Source organism: Acartia tonsa, chromosome 1 (assembly GCF_053477335.1).
Source record: "Acartia tonsa isolate MP-2025a chromosome 1, ASM5347733v1, whole genome shotgun sequence".
NCBI lineage: Eukaryota > Metazoa > Arthropoda > Copepoda > Calanoida > Acartiidae > Acartia > Acartia tonsa.
The window spans coordinates 15,208,212-15,230,920 of record NC_137260.1 but is presented as its reverse complement, the minus strand read 5'-3'; the positions used below and the strand labels follow the sequence as shown (position 1 = coordinate 15,230,920).

The 22,709-nt window shown below is 32.4% G+C and overlaps 1 protein-coding gene across 2 annotated transcripts in view; it reads right to left on the bottom strand.

Annotated features, from left to right (window-relative positions):
• Positions 1-22,709, bottom strand: part of LOC145313563 (uncharacterized) — an 84,774-nt gene that overhangs the window by 50,866 nt on the left and 11,199 nt on the right. The window lies entirely within an intron of this gene.

Here is a 22,709-nt window from a genome sequence, read left to right as displayed (position 1 = left end):
ATATATGACATTTAGTGAAATAGAGTCAGAGTTGAGAAAATTACCTAATCTGACACATTGTTAACAAAAGTAATATATGACATTTAGTGAAATAGAGTCAGTGTTGAGAAAAAGACCATCGCCTACAAAAGACCAACTAGTCGGTTCTACAAAAGACCAACGCCTTCAAAAGACCAACACTTTCAAAAAATTGTAGAGCTGGAAGGTCTATAGCTGCAAATGGTGTACCATCATATCTGTATTTATCAAAATAATGAATATAATGTATGCTTTAAATAGTTTATAAACGACACAATTACGAGAAAAAAATTCAAACTATTTTTTTGTATCAATGTAATGAAATAATGGCTTGAAAATCTTCCAAGAAAAATTTTTAAATCTTCCAATTTTGATAATAAAATCTTCCAAATTTAATGCTAAAAAAATCATTTCTCTCAAACATTTTGTAACGAATGGTTATCCTTACTATGAAATGGCAGAAACGGCGCTGAAAAAAGCTGTTTTTACTATATCCAACAAGGAAAAGAGAATCCTGGAGGACAAAATTCGCTACCAATACTTGAAAATAAGAACTAATCCCAAAGGAGATACTACGTACTGGGTCTGCTGTCAAAAGAAGGCTGTAAAATGTACAGCCAGTGCAACGACAATTACAAAGAATGAAGTTGACTACTTAAGAATATAATAATATACATATTTATTAAAAATTATTTGTGTTTTGTATGTGCTTCTATAACTAAGTACATAAATTGATTATGTTTTACTTTATTAATAAATTTGATATATGTGTTTGTCTTTTGTAGGTGTTGGTCTTTTGTAGGCGTTGGTATTTTGTAGGCGTTGGTCTTTTGTAGAGTTAATCTTTTTAATAGGCGTTGGTCTTTTGTAGAGTTGGTCTTTTGTAGCAACGCCGAGAAAAGTACCTAATCTGGCACATTGTTAAAGGACGCCTGCAAGAAATACCACGCTTTAACTACTGGAAGACTGCCACAAGTAGACCTAATACCCCAAATTTAAAGCCTTCAGCTTCAATAACAAAAAAGTTCTAGGCATTTCAAAATAGCATTTCATGTTCAATGGAAATTTTCAAAGATTTACAATGCTCATAAAAGAAAAAAAGCAATATTAAATTACGTCGCCTAGACACAAAATTATAACCTTATCTTTGTCAGAAATTTAGATTGCCAGTAACTGATTACATTTTGACAATAAAAACACAACATTTCATAGTCAAAATCTATGAAAAAAATTCGATTTAAATTGCATTTTTGAACGAAAATCTTAGCGGAAACAAAAAGGAAAACTAAAACAAACTCAGCTGTGATTGGTTGCTTAGCTGATTCAGCCTTCTGATTGATTTTGACTATAAAAATGGGTATTTTATTGTAAAAATATAATTAGTTACTGGCAACCTAAAGTTATGAAAAAAATAAGCTTATAACTTTGTTTCTAGGCAACATAGTTTAATTTCAAAATTTCTAACATTGGCATTGAGATTCTTTCAAAATTTTCATTGTACATAAAACGTCATTTTAAAATGCCTAAAACTTTTTTTTTATAGAAGCTGAAGGCTTCAAATTTGGGGTATTGGGTCTACTTGTGGCAGTCAGCAGTTAAAGCGTGGTATTTCTTGCAGGCTTCCTTTAACAAAAGTCATATATGACATTCAGTGACATGGAGTCAGAGTTGAGGAAATTACCTAATAAGACACATTGTTGTAGCAAACTGGTTTTAATCTTGTAATTGTACAGGGTGTTTCAATAAAAACATTTTTTTTAAAATCTTAATTATGCATACAAAATAAATTGTTAAAAAAAAATCATTTTTAAATATTTGATACATTAATGTCCCAGAACAGGTTTTCCAAATATGTCCCTTACAGATCGGGTGCGGGGGGGGGGGGCTCCTAGAGCCCCCCCCCTCTAGTTTTTTCAATCTCATTTTTTTGTAGGTAAGATGGAGTGCTGTGACTTCATGACTTTTTAAGTTTAGTAATTATACGTCAGTTAGAGTTGATTTTATTGTGTCAGTCGTGGTGTCTGGTCAAAGTCGGTTGGGTAGCACCAAAATTAGAAAAAAAATTCTAAATAAATCTTAATTTCTACATTATGACTTTTGTGTATAAGGAGAAACCTAAATTTTTTTTGGTGAATACTTAGATATCAATGACCTTCTGAGAAAAGTTGTGTTATGACCGTTTGACCGCTCCCTGACCGACTTTATGACCGATTTTTGTCCGGCTTTTACTACAGACATATATCATGAATATCATGGCTTCTATTACAGCTAGAGTCCTATAATTTTTTTTGGTAAATCCTTGAGCAACATCAAACAGATAAAAATATTAATTGGCGCCGCCAACCGCCGTTTTACCGCCGTAACCGCCGAAAATGGCGGTTTCCGTTATTTGCCGTTTTTTGGCGATGATCAGAAAAAGTAATTTTTTTGTTATGAAAAATAAAAGTTCGTCCTAAAATTTGGTCATCCTAGCTACAAAATTGGACGCTCTACAGCTATTTTAAAATTTAGCAGCTGGCCGCTAAAAAGCGGCTAAGGAGCGGCCTGGTCGCTATGACTAGAAAAAGTAATTTTCTCTAAAAATACACATGAACCACCAGAAAAAAAATTTACGTCTTTATCTGTAACTTGAGCCGAGATAGAGGGGGGGGGCTCTTGGTCCCCCCCCCCCCCCGATCTATTAAGGTGGGAATTGGGGCCCGAGCTGTAAGGGATATAAGGCATTTCATATAAATGTTTTATTTTCAATGTATAATTAATATTTTTAAAAAAGATGTTTCTCTTGAAACACCATGTACATTTTTTTTTTATCAGCAGAAAGTTGTTTAAAATATGATGCATCAAATAACTATTACATATTCTATTTCTTTTTTTTGTTATGACATCTAAACTACTAAACATACACTTTATAACTTATTTTTCAAAATCAAAGAAACCTTTAAAATAATTTTAACTTTTAAAGCATGAGTTACAGACAGATGGATATGAAATGTTTAGACTAGAGGGGCACAGGTCTATCTTAAATAATAGCCGAAAAAATCACATTGCTCCCATAGTGACTGTTACATATGACTTAATAATGGACAGGCAAACGAACAAATTATACAGAAGCCTCACTACTTAAAAGGGTATTTTGTCAGTTTGTTTGACCAAGATTTTTAGCTTTGTGTCTTTAATATAGCTATTGTCTTTCATTTATAGCAATGAAGGTACTCATTGATTAATTTATAGAGAAGCTACTCTATAATACATTTTATCCACCAGTTGGTCAGTGAGGAAATGTGATTTTCTCGGCTGCTAGAAAGCTGAAATTTCAGTGATAATTCATATGACAATATGTACATCTAGTCTATACATTGGTTATCCGCCTGTCCTTCTGTCAGTCCATCTGTCTGTCTGTCCATCTGTCTGTCTGTCCGTCTGTCTGTCTGTCGGTCGGTCTGTCTGTCCGTCTGTCTGTCCGTCTGTCTGTCCGTCTGTCTGTCCGTCTGTCTGTCTGTCCGTCTGTCTGTCCGTCTGTCTGTCCGTCTGTCTGACCATCTGTCTGTCCGTCTGTCTGTCCGTCTGTCTGTTTCTCTGTCTGTCCATCTGTCTGTCCGTCTGCCTATCCGTCTGTCTGTCTGTCCGTCTGTCTGTCTGTCTGTCTGTCTGTCTGTCCATCTATCTGTCCGTCTGTCAGTCTGTCTGTCCATCTGTCTGTACATCTGTCTGTCCGTCTATTTGTCCGTCTGTCTGTCTGTCTGTCTGTCCATCTGTCTGTCCACTTGTCTGTCCATCTGTCTGTCCATCTGTCTGTCCATCTGTCTGTACATCTGTCTGTCCATCTGATAACAATAGGACAAACGAACATTAACAGTGTCAGAATGGAATAATCAGAATATATATGTATACAAGTCCCATTTTAAAACTTGGTTATAGAAATGCATTTCTTACAACACTGTACTTTGTTGTCCTAAGAATTAGCATTCCAAAAATCCGATTAATAGGATGATTTTATTACAGAAAAATTTTTATGGCCTAAAAATGGAAAACACTCGCTTTCATGAGAAATCTTAAAGATTATTATCTCAGTTCCTATTAGAGCTAGAGGGCTAAAAAAATTGTGCAAGTCCCCTGATTGATAATGAATTTCCGACCTTAAATAAGTCAGTCAATTTTTTATTTAAGAACCTTTGTTTTTAGGTCCTTTTATACTTAAAAATTTCAAACGACTGTAATTTTCTTATTTTTGAAGCTAGAAGTACATTTTTTTACAGAAAATGTTTATCTTTATGTAAATTTTATATTAGAAATATAAAAATACAAATTTCAGCTCCCGCCAGGATGGAGATATTCAAAAAATTCAAAATCTCAGTTATGAGTCATACCCATACTTGAAAAGTCTGGGCTCTTTATCTTTCACACACAGAAAATGAGATAGAAAAAAACCGGAGGGGTGGGGGCGTCCAAAGTCCCCCCCCCCCAACCGTTAAGGGTTAAATGAAAGCTGTCTAAAATACTATCCCATATTTAACTATAATACGATGCTATAAATAACTATTCCAGTATGGTTTCCAAACCGATTAATATCTAATGGATTGGAACCGGTTCTAAGCCATACTTAAAAATCATATATAGCATCGTATTAAAGACAATTTTCCATGATTATTGAACTAAAAACAATAAAATTAAGGTTCTGTTTTTCTAGCATGAACAAAACTGGATTTAATTTTCCATTTTAATATCCGCGGATAGTGGTCTATAATTCGATGCGCTAAATAACTATTCCAGTATGGCTTTCAAACTGATTTATATCCGCTAGAAAGCCATACTGAAAAAGTCATGTATAGCAGCGTATTACAGACATTTTCCCATGATTAGTAAAATCAAAATTATAAAGAATAATGTCAGTTTTTTAGCACAGGTCTTCGGCCCTTCAGGACCCACAAAACTGGTTTTAATCTTATAATATTCCATTTTAATATCCGCGGACAACTGTATATAATACGATGCGATAAATAACTATACGATATGGCTTCCAAACCAATTTATATCCGCTGGATAAGAACCAGTTCTAAGCCATACTGAAAAAGTCATGTGTAGCCTTGTATTACATTTTCCCATGATTACTAAAGTAAAAATAATAAAGAATAATGTCATTTTTTTAGCACAGGCCTAAGGCCCTTCAGGGCCCACAAAACTGGTTTTAATCTTATAATTTTCTATTTTAATATCCGCGGACAGCTGTCTATAATACGATGCACTAAATAACTATTCCAGTATGGCTTCTATACCGATTTATATCCGCTGGATAAGAACCGGTTCTAAGCCATACTGAAAAAGTCATGTATAGCATCAAATTGAAATAATTTTCCAACGGACATTAATATAAAAACCATAAAAAAAAACAGTTTTATTAGCCTGGGCCTAAAAGACTGGTTTTAATTTCATAATTTTTCATTTTTATACCCACGGACAGCTGTTTATAATACGATGCAATGAATAACTATTCCTTTTGGCTTCCAAACCAATTTATATCCGCTGGATTAGAACCGATTCTAAGCCATACTGAAAAAGTCATGTATAGCATTTGAATTATTTTTTGATCAAAAAATTTTAATTTTCCAGTATTCTAAACCGATTAATATCCACTTGATTAAAACTGGTTCTCAGCCATAATGAAAAATCATGTATAGCATCAAATTGAAATAATTTTCCAACGAACATTAAAATAGAAACCATATAATTAGTACCAGTTTTGTTAGACCGGGCCTAAAAAAATGGTTTTAATTTCATAATTTTTCATTTTATATCCGCGGACAGCTGTCTATAATACGATGCGATAATACCTATTCCTTATGGCTTCCAAACCAATTTATATCCGCTGGGTAAGAACCGGTTCTAAGCCATACTAAAAAGTATAGCATTGTATTACAGACATTTTCCCATGATTACTAAAATAAAAGAATAATGTCAGTTGTCTATAATACGATACGATAAATATCTATTCCAATATAGCTTCTAAACCGATTTATATCTGCTGGATTAGAACCGGCTCTAAGCAATACTGAAAAATCATGTTTAGCTTCGTATTACAGGCAAATTTCCACAATTATTAAAATAAAAATCGTAAAATTAATGTTAATTTTTTTAGCACGGGCCTTAGGCACCTCAGGGCCGACAAAACTGGTTTTATTTGTATATTTTTTTCATTCTAAATAACCGTGGAAAGCTGTCTATAATACGATGCGATAAATATCTATTCCAGTATGACTTTTAAACCGTCGGGTCAGTAATTAATAGCTCTTCATTATTAATTTAAGCATGTTAGAATTGTCCTATAAATTTCAAACTATGAATTTCCAGCCAAAAAATTGCTGATCAACAGTGCAGTTACTCTTTAATTTATTTGCCTTGTGGCCTTTCTTGGATGTAATTAAATATCTAGGTTTACAATTCAAATATTATGCTGATTTTATTCTAAAGGGGGATAAAATCTTTTTCTCGTATTCATTCGAATCCGGTGGATAGGAACCGGTTCTCATCCATACGAAAAAACTATGTCTAGCATCGTATCATATCCAGTTTTCTACGAATTTAGAAATGTACAATCATAAGATTAAAACTAGTTTTTTTAGCCGGTGCCTTTGGCACCACGGGGCTAAAAAACTAGTTTTAATCTTATAATTGTACATTCTATATCCGCGGAAAGCCGTTTATAATACGATACGAGAAATAACTATTATAGTTTTTAGTCTTTTAAAATCAAGACCCGATGAACGGCCAAAGGGATGGGTAGATATTTCAAATATTTCAGGCAGGGAGTGGACATTGGGCTGTTTATTACACTAGCCCCCAAAGTCTTATAATAACGTTTTCTTATTCTTTGCTTTCTTGGGGATTTTTATTAAATTTGATTGGTTGGTTCATTTAGTTGAGTGTCCAAACGTTTCAACCACTAATCGTAATCTAAAAACAGGGTTATTTTGTGTATCTTCATTGGGGATGAGCATCAATTTATCGGCGATTGTCTTAGCCCTTGACATCCCTGAAATTAAAGAGTATATAAACAAGGATGACAACATCCATAAGTAGCGAAGCAAAAAATCATGGATGGGAATAAGTACAAGTAAATTTAAAGTGTATTTATTAAAATCAAGAATTGATTTGTAAATTGGACCATAAACACTGAAGATATGGAGAAAAATGTGAAAAATATAGAAATAGCCTAAAACCTGCTAAAAAGCGGCCAGACCGCCATTGATGTTTTTTAGTCAATTGTGCTCCTTAATGATAGGAATGTTGTCAAAAAATTTCAGCATTCTATCTTTTATAGGAGCTGAGTAAATCCCATTTCCCCCACAGCGTTACGGACGGACGGACTGACGGACAAAGTGAATTATAGAGTAGCTTAATAAGTTATCTAAATCACATTAATGTCTTATCCCTTAAGATTCCTGATAATAATTGAATTTCTCTCTGATGTATGTATTGCCTTTCATCTTAAATGGGGGTAGGGAATGTAAAAAGGGAGGCATATAACGCTAGCGGCTAGTATTGGCTTGACCTGCAAAGCGTGAACTTTGAAGCTTGTGATATGTGTTTTGTTTAAACTAAAAGTTAATTTTAACAGATATGTTAAAACAAAGTTGTTAATTGATTTATTTTGCAGTTACATGAAAGATATTTTAGCAATAATAATCTCGACATTGTATGATCAATATAATGAATAAGTTTTGAATAAAAAATGTCGTGGTTTTTAATGCTAAATCATAAATCACCATTTCACCAAAGATCAAAAATAATAATAAACAAACAAATTAAAAAGAAATCAAAGTGCAATTTTTGAAGAATCCTAAGGTTAGAATTGTATTACTTTGTTGAAATTTGTTTTATTTAATACTTATATTTGCGGTAATTTTTTTATTATAATATGATACCAACCCAAACATTTAGTTATGAGGAAATGTATAGTTATGAGGAAATGGGACGAGTATTACCAGATTAAATTTGTAACCATGGAGAAGTGGGGTTGGGGGGGGGGGGGGGTGGGGGCTTGTTAAGAACCTGGTATTATAAGAAATATATATAAAACTGGTTCTACAATGCATTTGAACGCATTATATGATTAAAACTAGCTCTGAGATGCCAAAGATGCCGGCTAACAAAACTGGTTTTAATATTATGATTATACATTTTTATATTTGTAAAAAACTGGACATAATACGCTATGATACATGATTCTTAAGTATGGTTGAGAACCGGTTCTAATCCACTGGATATTAATCGGTTATGAAGCCATACTGGAAAATATTTTATGTGCCATTGTCTTTCCCCTACCTTAAACATAAACTATTAGATAAATAAGTAAATTAGATAGAGTCACAAATCTTAAAATTTAAATCAAACCTTTTCTAGTTTGAAGGTAGACCCGTTCAACTGTAACATTTTACTCTGATAAATTTTTAGGCAAATTAAAATAACCATATTCATTTAATGCAAAATTGTCTAAAATCGTATCCCTGATTTATAACCCTCCCAAAAAATAAAGTATAAAGGTTAGTTTAGATTATCTGCAATAAATGTGTCAGCTCCCATATTCATAACCATAATCTAAGTTAAATTAAGTTAAGTTTTAATAACATGTTTTGCATAGGCGTCCAAGGGGGGGGGTAATGGGGCGATTACCACCCCCAAAAATTTTTTCATTTTACCCCCCCCATTCAAAATTTACCCCTACCCTGGAGGTGCCGTAGGCACCCCCAACCATTTAGGAGGGGGTTATTAACCCCCCAAAACAATTTTGGGGGGGTAAATACCCCCCCCAAAATAAAAAATCTCTAATAAAAAAAATTTTTGCGCGCTTCGCGCGCATTTTTAATACTATATATTTAATAAAATTTAAATTACCCCCCCAAAAATTTTACCCTGGGGGTAAATTTGGGGGGGGTAAACTAAATTTACCCCTGCCAAAAAATTTCAGGGGGGGTAATTACCCCCCCAAAGGAAATTTTACCCCCGGGGTAAAAATTTTGGGAGGGGGTAAATACCCCCCCCCAAATAAAAAATCTTTAACAAAAAAAATTTTGGGGGGGTAAATACCCCCCCCCAAATAAAAAATCTTTAACAAAAAAAATTTTGCGCACTTGCCGCGCATTTTTAATACAATATATTTTATAAAATTTATAAAAGTTAAACTTTCAATAAGAATGTATATTATTAACAAGTTTGATTATGTCATGTAAAGGTAACAAGATGTCTATGTGTCTGTCTTTGTGTACCGAAGGATCTCCCAAACCACTTCACTGATATGATTTTTCTTTAAAGTGTAGCTTCTCATAAGTCCTATTTGGGACTACACCCTCCCTCTATTATATAAAGAAGTAATGTTTTTAAAAGCGAAGCTTTTCTATAATAAGGGTCGGTCCGTACGTCCATCACAGAGAGTTAGCTCTTTTCGTTAATTTAAACAGGTTAGAATTGTCCTATCGATTCCAAACTTTGCATGATGATTTATGTAGTAGTTAGGCACAATTTAGAAAGCGTAGCAACTCTATAATCAATACCAGAATGTCCGTACGTCCATTTGAAACATGTCGATTTTTAACTTTTTTGATAACAAATTTTTGAATGTTAAAATTATTTGATTCTTCTGATTTTTTGAAAACTGATTCTTATTACAACAAGGTATAATGTTATAAGCAAAGCATCTCTATAAACAAGTCCCAAAAATGTAAGTATGTCCTTAAACAGTATCATAAATTTATTCAGTATTGCAACAAATTTACTTAAATATTGTTTGTACTGATGCATTAATATTCTGCTAATTTAGTTTTGACAATCTACAAATGTTAATGTTCGTTTGTTCTTCCATTTCAGAGCTTTGCTTTTATGGATGTTGTCATCCTTGTTTTATCTGTAGCTTAAGACTTCTAAAGCTACATAACCCATCGAGTTCTCTATTTTTGGAAAACTTTATATTAGTCCTGCGATGGTTTTATACTATTTTCTTCCCTTCCCTAGCTCCTAAATGTTAGGTTCGCAATCGCTGGTATATTTTAAAGTTTAAAGTAATTAAAAGAGAAGAAAATTAGTTTGTTTCTTAATATGCATATACCTTATATAAATATAAACTAGCGGCTTCGCCCCTAGCCTCTAAGGACTTTGCCCCATGAGGTAGTTTTAAAAAAAATAAAAAATATAAAAAATTCTGGTGCTGCGAACCATACTCTCCCCCCTCCCCCCCCAATTTTTTGAGGGGGGGGATTTCATTTTTTTTTTTGGGGGGGGGTGTCCCAGCCCCCTAGAAAATAACTTAAAACCACCACAGGACCAATAGGTATATACCCTGAAGAGTAGAATCCGATCGGTTCTGTGGTTACCGAGATCTTAAGCTTCAGACGGGCGGACAGACAGACATCAAGCTACTTTGTATTATTGATATCAAACAATTTACTACAAACATTATTTTTTTCTTCTCATTAATCTATCCCTACCCAACTTAGATTTTCTATTAAAACAAATCAAACTAAGAGCAAAGTACGAATTTAACAAGAAAAACATTTTCTATCAATAATTTTAATCTACAAAAAGGGTAACTTTGTCAGGGATCTTAAGGGATAAGACAATCATAATTGATAAACAAAATTACCATTTCTGAAGATTAACTTTTAGTTGAAACATTTGAAGCTTTTAAAGAAGTAACCAATCAAAATCAAATAAAAGTACCTAAAGTTTTAATAAAACGAATAGATAAACGTGATTTTAAAACTTTAAGTTGTGTAATTGACAGTCTAAATTTCCCTCTAATATCATAATTACCGTCCATTGTCTTATCCCCTATGATCCCTGGATAAACATAATTAGTTTGTGGAAAGGGAGTTTAAATTGAATCTCTAATATCCCTGGCAAATAGATTGTGGATAATATGTCAGCCAAGAGTATCATTTTAAGAGCTATATAGTCGACGACATTAATCATTTAAATCGTAAGGAGAAAAGTTTAAATCGATAGGACAATTATATCATGACTAAACTAACCTAAAGAGCTATCCGTTATGGAAGTTCGGACGCACAGACCTGAATTATAGAAAAGCCTCCCTTATAAAATTTTTATTAATGCAAAGATACTCTACTATTCAGTGAGGGAGGGGACATTGTGCTAGTCCCCAAAGTTTAACAATAACGTTTTTTTTATTCCTTGACTTAACAGCTTTGGGGACTTTTATAGATTTTTATTGTAATCTAATTGTAATTCTAATCTACAGAAGGGGTAATTTTGTGTATCATCATTGGTTATATACATTAATTTCTCTACCATTGTCTTATCCCTTTAGATCCCTGGCTATTATTACTGTTTTTAAAAGCGAAGCTTTTCTATAACTATGATCGGTCCGTCCGTCCGTAACGGATAGCTTTTTTCGTTAATTTAGACATGTTAGAATTGTCCTATCGATTTTAAACCGTTTCAATGCTTCGCTTTTATGGATGTTGTCATCCTTGTTTTAAAGCGAAGCTTTTGTATAATTGGGGTTAATTCAGCCGTCCATAGTATAATCCTATGGATCTACATTCAATTTTATTCTAGATCTACACAAGTGGTAATGTTCGTTTGTCCTGTCACTTTGAAGCTTCGCTTTTTGAATGTTACCATCCTTGTTTTCTCGTTAAAAACGAAGCTTCTAAAGAATTGGGGTATGTATGTTCATACATAAATGATAGGTTTTATCGTTAATTTAGGCATGTTAGAATTGTTGTATCGATTTGAAACTTTACATGATTATTCCTGTAAGAGTTAGGTACACTTAAGAAAGCAAACCAATCTAGAAAGTCTGTACATCTATTTTAAAACATGCTGATTTTATTTAACATTTTTGACAATAATTTTTTATGATGTAATTAAATATCCTATTAATTTATATCCTGAGCAATTATTTATTGCTTTGGAGCATCGCTTTTATATACATTTGTTTTCATTTTTGCTTCCTTATTTAAGTAGGGATAGATAAATAAGATAAAACACACAACAAAAATAAGAAAAAAAGTCCTTTTTAAATGATCAGGTGAAAAAAAGATTTAATAATTTTAAAAAAGGGGAGAGGCTGACTTTTAAAGGATGTTTTTACTTGTAGAAGCGAAGATAAACAAATATCCTTGGTAAACTGCCTATAATTAATACTATAAATAATCAACCTAATTTTAAAAAAACTTCTAAACATTTAAAGTGACCTTTTTTATTCGAGGTCATCTGTAAATATATGTATTTAGGGATAGGACTATGGATAATACATTAATATACCCCTTCTAAATTATATAATTATTGGTTAAAACGTTTGGACACTGCTAGTATATTACTTGACTAATCAAAGTTTAATAAAAGTGTTGGGGAAACGAATAGAAATTGTGCTATAAATTTTTTATATTTTTGTAACAAGGAGAAAGGCTAAAATTTATGCTGGTACCCAAAGTTATTTTTGTTGACTCAGACACTTTTTTTCTTAACTAGCAGAGTCTAAATTTTTCAACCAATAATTTTATTCTAAAGTAGGGTTGAAATGTTTGGAAACTGCTAGTATATTATTTGACTAATGAAAATTTAATAAAAGTACCAAAAGTGTTGAGGGAATGAATAAGAGAGCGTACTACAAAATTTTGGTATTATTGTAATAAGGAGGGAGGGGACATTGGACTTTAAATTATGCTGGTACCCAAAGTATTCTACCGTTGGCTCAAACACTTGAATTTGGATGTTTTTTTTGGTACATTTAAAACCTTTTAACCAATAAATTCATTCTATGGTAGTATATCTTGTTTTATCATCATTGGGGAAATGAATAAATGTATTGTCATTGACCTTTCCCTTAAATTCCTGTTAAAACTTTATGAGATGCATACAAGGGTAGGAGGGGACATTTAACTGTTTATTGAACTAGTCCCCAAAGGTTTTTAATAACGTTTTCTCATTCACTGGCACAATAACTTTGGGGACTTTTATCAATTAGTAATTGGTTGGTTTATTTTTCGAGTGTCCTAATGTTTTAACCACTAATTATAATCTACATAAGGGGTAATTTTTTGTATCATCATTTGGGACTTATGAGCATCAATTTTTCGGCCATTGTCTTATCCCTGAAAAAATACATTTAAATTCCTAAAATCAAAGGATACAGTATTAGATCAATACTAGTTAAATTATTCTGTCTTTCTGCCATAACAATATACTAGCAGCTACGCTACTAGAGGCCAGCGGGAAGTCAACCCTACCATTTTTAGCTATAGTTTTTTAAAAATTGAGGGGAGGGGGGGAGTTATTTTTTTAGATGGGCATTTCTCTTGGGATAGTATTGGTACTTTCCCCCAAATTAGTTATAAACACTTCCAGGACCTCTGAGAATCTAAACTTTAACAAGCAGACTGAAAGGTACATAGTTGGAGATCCTTTTACTTTAATATTAGAACTAGTAACTACGCCCCTAGAAGACTCTAAAATATTCTTCTTCTTTTTTTTTTTTTGGGGGGGGGTGGTGCTTTTTTTATTTAAAGTTAGGAGATACTCTCCTCCCAAATATTTAAGATTCTTCCCTAGACCTAAAACTATTCACTGCAAAGTGTAACCATATCCGTTTTTGAGATCCTTCGCTACCCTAGTGTAAAAATATAATTTACAGTCAAATATCCTCTCTCTCCCCAAATATTAAGTTTTTTTTTCTCTGTCCACATTATATTTACTTTGTTTGCTTAAAATCTTTGGATATTCTTTAAAAATATTGATTGGGTTTAAAATACCAACAGTATCAAAACCTAGACATATATAATTATAGACAAACAGACAGACAGACTGACTTACAGAAATACAGACAGACAGACACAAAGATAGACAGAGAACTTTCAACAGACAGACAGATAATCAAATGGACAGATAGATCCACAAATAGACAGAAAGCCATACAAAAGGATAATCAAATAGACAGACAGGTTTTAAGCCAGACAGGTTTTAAGACAGACAGTCAGACATATGAAGAAATAGACAGACTTACATATATGGTCTGACAGATGGTAAGACAAACAGACTGACTCACATGCATATGGTCAGATAGCTGGTAAGACAAACAGACTGACTGACATCCATATGGTCAGATAGCTGGTAAGACAGACAGACAGAATGTCATACATATGGTCAGACAGACTGACATATGAACAAACTGACAGATAAAGAGACAGAAGGGACAGAAAAAGTGAACATACACAGGGCGACCACTCCAAAACCAAAAAAATATAGTATTTTTATAGTATATTTTTTTTATTCATATAGTATATATAGTATAATTTTTTTTACTCATATAGTATGATATAGTATCGGACTTTGAATTATTTAGTAATACATAGTATATACATTATCAATAATAACTCAAAGCAAAGTTGTTATCAAAGCAATTTCACATATAAGGGGGGGGGGGGGGAGTTTTGCCACTTTCGCTTACTCTGTGATTATTAGGCTAGGTATTAATGTGAGACTATAGGTTATATGGGATAAAAGTTTACTTTTGGGTAGTATTTCACGTATATTTAATCATTTTTAGATAGGTCTCCAGGTTCAGGTGCTGTAGGCTAGCTGGAAGTTGGTTTCTAGACAAGTAAATAAAATTCAAATTTCTGTTTGAAGAGTTAGAGATCAACTTATTAAACAGAATATGAATCTTTTTGGATGTTATTAACATATCTGATGAAAAAAAATTTAAATAGGCCTCCAAGTTCTGGTCTTGAAGGCCTCCAGGTCCACTCTGGACAGGTTATAATTCAATTTTTTTTATTTGAAGAGTTAGAGGTCAACTTATAAAGCAGAATATGCATCTTTTTGGATGTTATTAGCATTAATGAAGAAAAATTATATGGCCTGTATGAAAACAATGTGTGAAAACGTATTACTACATACTTCCTACTTTTAAGGAAATTTTTTTTTATAAATTCACCATATCAAAAAATTGGCTGTATATATAAATGTATATAATATTCATTTAATTCATTTTTATGTTATTTTTTTCTATGTATGTACACCCAAGAATAATAAATCTAATCTAATCTAATCAAGTTCTGGTCCTGCAGGCCTCTAGGTCCACTCTGGACAGGTAAAATTCAAATTTCTTGTTTCAAGAGTTAGAGGTCAACTTTTTAAACAAATTATGCATCTTTTTGGGTATTTTTTTACATATTTGAAAAAAAATTACATTTAGCCTACAGGTTCTGGTGCTGCAGACCCTCAGGTGGACTCTGTACAGGTAAAAATCAAACTTCTTATTTGAGCAGTTAATGGTTTATTTGTTAAAAAAAATGAGCTTATATTTGGATGTTATTTATATATTTAAAGGAAAAAAATTGGCCTCCAACAGAGGCGTCCAAGCTTAATTTTTTTTTTTTGGGTGGGGGGGTAATTTAATAATGTAAATAAGTACCTAACTAATAATAAAGTACTAAAAACAATTTCATTCCTAAACATGAAAACAAAATAATCAACCCACAAGCGTTGCTAACTGATGAACCAATATGATTCTCCTTTAAAGTGTAGCTTCAAATAGGTCCTGGTAAGGTTTTTTAACTAGTTTTGAAGAGGGTAGGTATTTGATATTTTGATAATTATTGAAATGTTTGATTGATCTATTTTATGGAAGGTAGACAATCAATTTTGATTTAAACATTTTTTTCTTAATAATTGGGAAAATGTTACTTCTTTAAAAAGACATTGATAGGACACACCCAGTGCATTGTTTAATAAAGGGCCATTGCAAAATATAACACGTGTTTTTATCATGATTAAGAACTGTTTTTATCTGGTAAAACTATTTAGTCTTTTGATTTTGGGCAGCAGTAAAAAATTTTGAAAGTGGAAGTAAAAAAGCGTGCGAAGCGCGCCAGAAATTTTTAGGGATTATTCATTCTGGGGGGGTATTTACATCCCAATATTGTTTGGTGGGGAGGGTAAATACCCCCTCCTTCATGGTTTGGGGTGCCAACGGCACCTCCAAGATAGGGGTAATTTTTATATGTGGGGGAATAAAATGGAAAAAAATTGCATTCCCCCCCCCCTTGGACGTCCTTGCCCTTCAGGTAGACTCTGGACAGGTATAAAATCAAAATTTTTTATTTAAGAAGTTAGAGGTAAGTTTATTAAACAACATAGGCTTAGTTTTAGATGTTATTTAAGTATTGAAAGAAAAAAGGACAATTGAGCTCGAGGTTAAGGTGCTGCAGGCCTCCAGGTAGACTCTGGTAAGGTACAGGGTTGTCATTTTGGGCGGGCGCTTTTGGGCGGGCAGTTTTGGGCGGGCGGTTTTGGGCCGCCTAATATAAGGTCCTTTTGGGCAATTTTGGGCAACCCCCTTTTAGGGAGGGAGAAAAAGGGGAGGGGGTTAAAAAAGAGGGGGGGGCGGGCCTATTTTTTGGGTGATAATCTTATACTAAAGTAACAGGATGTGTGTCTGTGTGTTTGTACCGAAGGATCTCGCTAACCGCTGAACCGATCGGGTTCTCCTAAACAGGGTAGCTTCTCATAGGTTCTGGGAAGGTTTATAACTATTTTGGGGGAGGGTACCCCCACCCTCCTAAGAGAAATCGCCCCTAGAAAAAAATTACACTCCCCCAAAAACTTTTTAAAAATTTTTTTTAACTAAAAATAAAAATGGGGGGAGGAAACCCCCCCCCAAAAAAAATTTTTTTTTTTACTTTTTCGGCGTTTTCCTCTTTTCCGAGCGCTGCGGCTAGGCAGGCTAGGGAGCCGAGCGCTGCGGCCAGAGTTGTTCGTTGTCGGGGGGGGGGGGGTACTCAAATTTTCAAAATTGAAAAAAAAATTCTAAGAGGATAATACCACTTCTTCTTTTAAAATTTTATATAATAATTGGATTATCAAATTTGACTCTCCCCTCCTCAAGTGCCCCTAGAGGCCTCTAGGGCCGTAGCCGCTAGTTAACTATATAAATTAGTAAGCTTTTTTGTATCTAGAGAAGGATTTCGCTAACTGCTGAACCGATATGGTTCTCCTTTCCAGTGGAGCTTTTATACAGCATGACCCTCAAAAAAGTATTTTTAAGCATCTGCAGCCCTTATTTCTCAATGAATTTTTAAAAAATGCATATGTCCTTGTTCTCCATAGTATTCCACATAAGTAGATATAAAAATATTTTTTCTACCTCCATTAACACCGGAGATTTTTAGAGCTAAAGTTTTGAAAAAGTGACTGAGAAAAAGAATTTTTTTTGTTTCTCTTATTTTTTGGATGGTTATATTATGTTTTTCTGGCAACTGAATAATGAGACACAAAGAAAAACAAGTTAACTAATTATTTCTTTTTTATTCCACCAAAAAATATAAATTTTTAATGGCAAAAAATACTACTGACTGAATTGATAAGTTTGCAAATTTTAGGTTATTTATTATCCCTTATTTGAGAAAAGGATTAATTATGACAGTTGCTCCGCCTACTTTTCTGACATCTCAATAATTTAATAGGGGGTTAATTAAGCTTTTTAGACAAAAAAATCATTATGTTTTAATTTTATTTTCTTCATAACTTTTTTGTTATTAAAGTTAGGATTGTGAAACAAAAACAATTTTTCTGCTATATTCATAAAGATTTATTTGGTTTTTTAATCTTAAAAAAATTTGCCTAATAAGTAAGTTTTTCAAAATATCATTAAACTAAAAAGACTCAAAAAATATGTGTAAAAAAATGCTTTTTACTCAAAAACTAAATTTTTTATTTCATTTTTGTATAAAGTTTCTGCTAGTAACAAAAATAAAAGGATTTCTACCTTAATTTTGCTAAAAAAGTTGTTTCATGTTAAAAGTTACTTTTTCCTCAGTCACTTTTTCAAAACTTTAGCTCTAAAAATCTCTGGTGTTAATGGAGGTAAAAAAAATATTTTTATATCTACTTATGTGGAATACTATGGAGAACAAGGACATATGCATTTTTTTTATAATTCATTGAGAAATAAGGGCTGCAGATGCTTAAAAATACTTTTTTGAGGGTCATGCTGTAGGTCCTGAGATGATTTTAGGCTATTTTATTTCCAATAATAAGTCTAGGTATGGTTTTAGGCTATTTTATATCCTTTTTATATGCTTTTTACGACATTTGCCCAAAAAGGGTGCCCAAAACCACTTTTGGGCGCCTAAAACCCGCCCAAAACCCTTTTGGGCAATTGGGCTGCCCAATATCAAAAAAAGTGCCCAATTCGACAACCCTGGTAAGGTAAAAATCAAAATTTCTTATAAACATCTTTTTAGATGTTATTTACAATTTTACATTTCTGGAGAAAAAATACAATTGCTCTCCAGGTTCAGGTGCTGCAGGCCTCCATGTGGACTCTGTCCAGAGAAGACTTGGAGACCTACAGCACCTAAACTTGATAGACGATTTTAATTTGTCCTTCAGATATGTTAATATCATCTAAATAGATGCATATTCTGAACTCTAACTATTCAAATAAGAAATTTTAATCTTTTACCTGTAGAGCTTTATGTATTTTTGTCCTATCACAGTTAACTTTTGATAGGTTATTGAAGGTTAGGTTAGGTAAGATAAAGGTTAATGATTGCCCCACAGGGGCTAGAAATAGGAGAAAACCTAGTGTAAAAATAAGACAAAACGCACCTTAAGAGGCGTTGTCACAAAACTGACAATATTCATTTTTTGTTATATAAATGTAATATCATATAGTATATAAAGTAAATTTTGGTCAAAAAAAGGTAATATTATATAGTATATATAGTAAATTTTTGTCATATAGTATGATATAGTATCCACATTCATCCTATATAGTATATATAGTATATATAGTATGCAGTGGTCGCCCTGCTACAGACTGAAAGTATAAAAAAAATTTCAATTTGTAAAAGTTATAAATACAGAAAAACAAGACAGAAGGACAGTTATAGATGGACAGAAAGATATACAGACAAATAGACGTATGGACAGAAAAACATATACATAGACATATTGACAGACAAACAGGCAGAGATACAGACTGGCAGCCAGATGAGCTAACAGATTTACAGAAAGGGGAAAGACAGATTGATAGACAACCAGACCATTGACAGAAGGACAGACAGAGTGACATTCATATATTTAGACAGATGTACAGAATGAAAGAAAGACAGACATACATAGGCGGACATAAGACAGCCAGAGGGTCAGATACGATGGACAGGCAGATATAAAGACATATGTATATAGGCAGACATGAGACAGTCATAGGGACAGACTGAAAGTTTTAAAAATTTTCACAAATAAATATGGATTAGCATTAAAAAGATATAGAAACTATTTCAAAATATAGCACTATGTAAATCTTAATCTTTTCTACATTTACAAAAACAAACAATTAAATAGTGTATTTTCTTTGTTGGTTAGTTTTCTAATTTCAGATATATTATTATTATTTAGTTTAATAAATTGTTTAGCTAATGTTAGCTAATATTCATAGATGTCTAATTTATTTATTTTTTCCTTATTTTTTTGCATCAAAGGTGTAGTTGCACTAATTGCATTTAAACTTGAATTTTGTGAACTGCTTATTTTTCATGTTTAATATTTCATTTATAGGACATATATTTGAAATAATTTCAATTTTCTACCATGTAGTTTTAAAAATATCAAGACTTGAAAATCATATTTTTTGGATATATGCAACATACTGTCCTGCTTTCACAAAAACAGTATTTGGGTGGTGCCTAATTGATTGTTATTCATTTTGATATAAAATTATACATGTTAGATGGTATTTTTGTTACTTATGCTAGCCATCATACTTTTTAAATGCACTTCATGCAACTATACCTTTAGATATTATTTGATAATATGTAATTATTTCTAATTAGTTTTTCTATTGCCAAAAAATAATTAACCATAAAATTTTAGAATCACTTCAATGTCAGGTTGTTGATAATTTTTTTTGTCTGATGTTCAAGTGGTTTTGAAAATCATAAAACTACATTAAAACATTTTTGATGCAGTCAACACACAAACAAAGAAATGAGAAACCAAGAAAAAGATAATTTTGACAATTTTCAATAGAATAACTTAATTAAAAGATTGTCCCATAAAAAAATCTTTTATGATAGTTACTTCTGTTGACCCATTTGCACAACTAGAACAACCGAATTTTTTGAAGAGTACCATCACTTAATTTTATAGTTGTTATATATATTGTGTAATTAATATTGTATTTTGTAGAATTTATTGCTATCATTTTTTTTATAAAGAGTATGACTATTTATCATTATGAGTCAGATTAGAGTATGAATTTTAATGACAAACTGTCATATTCTAACCTGTCTTTTGATAATCTGAAATTTAGTAACAAACAGTCATATTCTAACCTGACTGTTTGTCACTCAAAGTCAGTTTAGAGTATGAATGTTTGTCACTAAAAGTCAGTTTAGAGCATGACTGTTTGTCACTAAAAGTCAGTATAGAGTATGACTATTTGTCATCAAATGTCAGATTAGAGTATGCATGTTTGTCATCATATGTCAGATTAGAGTATGACTGTTTGTCATCATATGTCAGTTTAGAGTATGACTGTTTATCTTCAAATGTCAGATTAGAGTATGACTGTTTGTCATCATATGTCAGATTAGAGTATGACTGTTTGTCACTAAAAGTCAGACTTGAGTATGACTGTTTCCCATCAAATGTCAGATTAGAATATGACTGTTTCTCATCAAATGTCAGATTAGAGTATGACTGTTTGTTACTAAAAGTCAGATAGGAGTATGACAACTTGTCATCAAATGTCAGATTAGAGTGTGACTGTTTGTCATCAAATGTCAGATTAGAGTATGACTGTTTATCATCAAATATCAGATTAGAGTATGACTGTTTGTCATCATAGGTCAGATTACAGTATGACTGTTTGTCATCAAATGTCAGATAAGATTATGACTGTTTGTCATCAAATGTCAGATTACAGTATGACTGTTTGTCATCAAATGTCAGATTAGAGTATGACTTTTTGTCAATAAATGTCAGATAAGAGTATGACTGTTTACCATCAAATGTCAGATTAGAGTATGACTGTTTGTCTGCAAATGTCAGATTAGAGTATGACTGTTTGTCTGCAAATGTCAGATTAGAGTATGACTGTTTGTCATCATATGTCAGATTAGAGTATGACTGTTTGTCACTAAAAGTCAGTTAGGAGTATGACCATTTGTCATTAAATGCCAGATTATAATATGATTGTTTGTCTGCAAATGTCAGATTAGAGTATGACTGTTTGTCATCAAATGTCAGATTAGAGTATGACTGTTTTTCATCAAATGTCAGATTACAGTATGACTGTTTGTCATCATATGTCAGATTACAGTATGACTGTTTGTCACTAAAAGTCAGTTAGGAGTATGACCATTTGTCATCAAATGCCAGATTAGAATATGATTGTTTGTCATCAAAAGTCAGATTAGAGTATGACTGTTTGTCATCAAATGTCAGATTAGAGTATGACTGTTTGTCATCAAATGTCAGATTACAGTATGACTGTTTGTCATCAAATGTCAGATTACAGTATGACTGTTTGTCATCAAATGTCAGATTACAGTATGACTGTTTGTCATCAAATGTCAGATTAGAGTATGACTGTTTGTCATCAATTGTCAGATTACAGTATGACTGTTTGTCATCAAATGTCAGATTAGAGTATGACTGTTTGTCATCAATTGTCAGATTAGAGTATGACTGTTTGTCATCAAATGTCAGGTTAGAGTATGACTGTTTGTCATCAAATGTCAGATAAGGGATTAACTGGGCAAATTTTGAGGGTCAATTTAATCACAGATTACGATCTTAATCACCTGAACTTTGCTCACATTGAGTCAGATTCGTCAGATTATAATCTGAAATCCCCCCTGACAGATTAAAAATTTGGCGGCAAATCCTGAGTAATCTGAGTTTTAGTACCTTTTTGCGCAAAAACACAGGTTTCGTCAGATTACAATCTGACGAAATGTAATCAAATGTCAGAGTTGATTGATGAGGGGCGGGCAGATTAAAACCTGAGGAAAACCTGTCAAAACTCAGATTAGACAAGGTTTTGTCACTACTTGTCAGATTTAAAAACTACTAGGGTTCAGGAGAAGCATTAATGGTGTCTTATAAATTTTAAGAATAGTCTTTAGGTATATATTTAAAGGGCGAATATAGGTTTGATATGATATGAGCTTATATGAAAGGTGCCATTTCATACTTTTAGAATATCTATGCCAAATTTAAAAATTCAAAAAAATCCTTAAGTAGATTTTGCAATTTTCTGTTTCAATTGAACATATGATAAATGAGATTGACGACAAACGGTTTATTTTAGCCCTTTACAAGACTTTTTTTTGACTATTTTGCTTAAGTTTGATTGACTATTACAATGGCACGCACCTTAAAAGATAATTTAAATGTTTATTATTTTAGATTATATACTCTTTAATTCAATTTTTTAAAAGCGTAGAAATAATTTGCGTAAAAGTTTTGACTAGGGTAAATAATACTTCTTAAAGTTTATTTTCTGTACAAAGATCATTGGTTAATTCTGGAAAATATAAAAACCCTGATGTATGCAATTTTAACACACACTCACACGAACCTTAAAAAAACAGGGATTTGAAATCATTCTTCCTCCAAGAAAATTTTATCAATTATTTTTTTTTTACTTTTTACATTATTTGATGTTT